This window comes from Tupaia chinensis, unplaced genomic scaffold (genome assembly GCF_000334495.1).
Source record: "Tupaia chinensis unplaced genomic scaffold, TupChi_1.0 Scaffold141399_1, whole genome shotgun sequence".
Classification (NCBI taxonomy): Eukaryota; Metazoa; Chordata; class Mammalia; order Scandentia; family Tupaiidae; genus Tupaia; species Tupaia belangeri.
Window position 1 is genome coordinate 891,555 of NW_006201261.1, and position 4,139 is coordinate 895,693.

The 4,139-nt window shown below is 44.1% G+C and overlaps 1 pseudogene; it reads right to left on the reverse strand.

Annotated features, from left to right (window-relative positions):
* Positions 1 to 206: 206 nt before the first annotated feature.
* Positions 207 to 3,440, reverse strand: LOC102482915 (tRNA wybutosine-synthesizing protein 5-like; annotated as a pseudogene).
* Positions 3,441 to 4,139: the final 699 nt, after the last annotated feature.

Consider the following 4,139-nt stretch of genomic DNA (forward strand, 5'->3'; position numbering starts at 1 on the left):
GAGACAGAAAGCGAGAAATCACCCCCCAGGGTGTGAGTTTAAGCTACTGGGTTCGGGACTCGAACCACAGTCAACTACATGGGAGTCCGGCAACATAGCCATTATGCCAATTGCTGGTCCCGTCCATACATTTTAAAAAAATCATTTATTTGTTATACTTTCCCAATATTTAAGCTAAATTTTATGAAAATGTTTATATTCATTATTTAGTCAAAATTTTTGCTAAAGGCTTTGTCTTGAATGTGTAAAACCACTTGCTGTGCATAAAAGTCCCAGTATTCCTCTGGTAATTGAGCCAGCGTTTTTAAGGCTCTGTCCAAAATTTGTGTGGCCCTTGCTGCTGCAGGATCTTTGTTTCCAGATGTATCAGTTTTATCATAGCATTCAGATGGAAGTTGCTTCTGAAAGACATTTATTCCCATTCCAGACTCTTCAGAAATTACATAATGGAACCATAAATCAGGAATATATAATATATCACCAGCTCCCAGGGAACATTCTCACCGTCTAGCCTTGGAGAGGAGTGGATATTTACCCACGTCTGGGTTATCTGTATTCAGCACTTCTGATTTAGTACCTGATAAATACAAATGCTGGGCACCTCGGGGACTGAATTATACAGCATGCTTATTTCCTGTCACTTGTATTAAGAAGTTGTCCATTATATCAAAGTGAGTCCAAAGTTGTAATCCTGGTGAACTAATTCAAAAAACACTGGAAAAACACTGTTTCTCTTTGAAGAATTCTGGAAACTGAATATCTCCTTCCAATAAAGGAAACTGTTTCCTGATATCTGCAATATCTTGTGTAGGGTCTTCTTCAAGTGACTGTAAGTAGTATTTCTCATCCTCTGAAATAAAGACTTCTTTATGCTTTTCTTCAGCTGCTCTCTGGACCAATTCGTCAAATGGTAAAGTTCTATATACAAAGTTCTTACTAATGAAGTCCATCTGTGCAACTGTAGTGACAGGAATCTTTACTTCTTTATGCCCTCCGACTTGGCTTAGGTAATGCAGTGTCCATTTGCTTGTACATGTGCCCAGATCAACTCCTTCCAACACAAGTTTTCTCCATGGGTAGAGATGCTGCATGAACTGCTCCTGAGAAATGCCCTTGGGCCTGGGCACCGGGATGTGCAGCCCGACTATCACTGCTCACGCCAACCTTCTTGTCCGTAAATGTCCTCAATTTGGAAGAGTGAGCTTTGTTCATGGTACCTACTCGAAGGACTCAGAGATGCCTTTGAAAAGAATTCTTGCTCCCTTACGTTCCCGCCCTATTCATGTTCCCTTCCAGGAAAAGGCCATTTGCATGACGCTATCTGGATGTTTCTGTGGTCCTTGTTATCATCTAGCTATTTGCATTTAGTTCGTTTCACTCAGTGTTATGCCAGAAGCCTTTTCTGTGTTGTATGTAGTACCAAAATAGTTTCTATCAGTAAAGGTTGGTTCTTTTCTTCTTTCTTTTTTGCATAAATGTCATTGGACATGTAGCTCTTGCCTTCTCTTGAGCTTTTAGTTATTTTTGGATTATAAATTCTTATACGTGGGATAAGTGAGTCAAAATATATGAATTCTCACATTTCTTATCTGTTCCCCTCCACTATATTGAAGGCCTCTTAGCTTATAAAAATGACAATGACTTTGGTTTTTTGTCTTTTGTTTTGTTTTGTTTTAAAAGAGTCTTTTTGCTATGGGGCACCTGCACTTGCCAGAGGGATAGAGAGAGACAAAGAGACAGAAAGCAGTGAGAAATCATCCCCCTGGGGGATGGTCATGCCACAGTCCCTTCTTCTCCATTCTCCTCTCAGGATTTTGGGCATGCATGCACATGCACCCAGAGTGAGTTTCAAGCCTCCAGGTCGGGGACTTGAACTGTGGTTGGCCATGTGGGAGTCCAGCGATGTAACAATTACACCATCAGCAGGTCCCATGACTCTTGTTCTTTTTTTTAAATTTTTGTATAGACCATAGTTTATTTTTAACAGCCATCATGCCATGAATTCATAGGGAATAGGTTCTAGAATGCTCAGACTCCTTTCTATTGGTTCTCATGAAGTGTGCTTCTCTGGGTGGAGCAGGCTAGTGCTTCACCTGAACCCAGGTACCTTTCCCTTTGGGTTCTTTCTTTTACTTGCTCTTTCCTTCACACATTTTAGGAAGCCTTCTCTGCTCTTAGAATGCTTAATATGCTCAATACGCACATTAATTCTCTTGGCAAGAATCTTGCCCTTAACTTGTTTACAACAATGCCAACAGCATGCTGGGTAACACTGCAGACTGGTCCAGTTTCGCCATGGTAACATTTGTGGGGCGTTCCTTTTTGAACAGTACTCATTCCCTTGATGTCTACAAGGTCACCTTCCTTGAAGATTCGCATGTACGTTGCCAAAGGAACTGTTTCATGTTTTCTAAAAGACCTACAGAACATACATCGGGTGCCTCTCCCCTTTCCCTTTGTGTTCTTCATTTTGGTGAATTACTGCAGATGGTGGTTCTGACCAAAAGGAAAAAAAAAAAAGCACTCTTGTTCTTAATATCCTAAAACCCTAAAAACCTTTTCAATGAATGGGATGAAAATCCCAATAGAAAAGTGATAAAGAATAAGAATGTTATCCAAAGAAGAACACACTTGGCCCTAAACATGTGACACATGCTCTACCTCACTGATCATTTTTTTTTTTTTTTAGATTTTTGTCAGAGGGCGCATGTTCACTGGTGAGGAGAGACAGTGAGAGGGAAAGTGAGAAATCATCACCCCAGGAGGGACGGCTACACTGCAATCCCTTCTCTCTTCTTCCAGGATCCTGGGTCCACACACACATATGTGCTCGGTGTGATTTTCAAGCCACTGGATCTGGAATTTAACTGCAGTAGGCCATGTGGGAGTCTAGCACCTTAACCACCACACCAGGTGCTGGTTCCCCTCACTGATAATTAAAAACTTCCGAATTCAAGCAAAAAAAGTACCTATCTTATAAGCAAAGTCTGAAGAGTTTGGTAATAGCCCACCACGGATCTTGAGCCAGGAGGGTGCAATGAGCCAGGGGGACAGATGGGACTGTCCTCTGACCCCGGGTCACTTGAGGCAAGAACGAAGAGTTGGAGAAGGGTGTGTGCCACAAGCAAAACATGTAAACATTAGGTCTCTTTCTGAGAATCACTTTAAAGTCACAGGCAAAGGCCCACATACTCTTGACAGGAAGCAGCAAAGCCGGGAGTCTAGTCTGCAAGTCAGGAGAGAGGCCTCTGGGTTCTGATCTCTGGGTGCTGGCCTGTGCCACTGCTGATGCCTACCAACGGCTACAGCACCATACCCAGGTGGTTTCTGATGCCCAGGCCGAGTTCAGTCAAAAGGTGGTGGGTCTGCCTGGGTGAAGGAGCAGGGAAGGTGACGGCAGAGCTAGTGACAGGGTCGTCCTGGATGGCTGGGGTGTCCATCTTTGTCCCAGGTGGAAGGATCACACATGACGTCTGAGTAGATACCAGGTAAGTGAGGAGATACGTGACGGGAGAAGTCCCCAAGCATGGAGGACTCACAAGAGGAGCAAGAGGGAGTAAGGTAAAAGAGGGTACTGGGGGTAAAGTGAAGGGTCTCTCAGAGGAAGGAATACCAGGTCGGAACAGCCACAGGAAGAAAGTAGCAGGCAGGAGCAGGCGATGCTAAGGTCCAGATGCATACCAAAAGATCTGAACAGGGCCTGGATGGTGGCATAGCAGTAAAACGCAATACTCTGAGGCAGGCCCACATGGGAGGGTTCCAAGTTCAAGTCCAGAGACCTCCTGAGAAGCACCCAGGATCAATGGCTGGCTGAGGCTGGGGTGGGGTGCAACTTCAGGGCCCTGTTGGGGAAGTCATCTCTCTGTCTCTGTTTCTTTGTATCTCTGTCTCTCTCACTCATTAAAGATATAAATAAATAGAGTTTTTTAAAAGAGAGTTTTTTGCTATAGGGCATGTGTGCTCATCAGAGAGAGAGACAGAAAGGGAGAAAAGACCCCCCTCCCCAGTGGGGATGGCTATGCTGCAGTCCCTTTTCCTCCATTCTTCTCTTGGGATCTTGGGCACACATGCACAAACGCCCAGAGTGGGTTTTAAGCCTTTGGGTCTGGGATTCGAACCAAGGTAAACTACATGGGAGT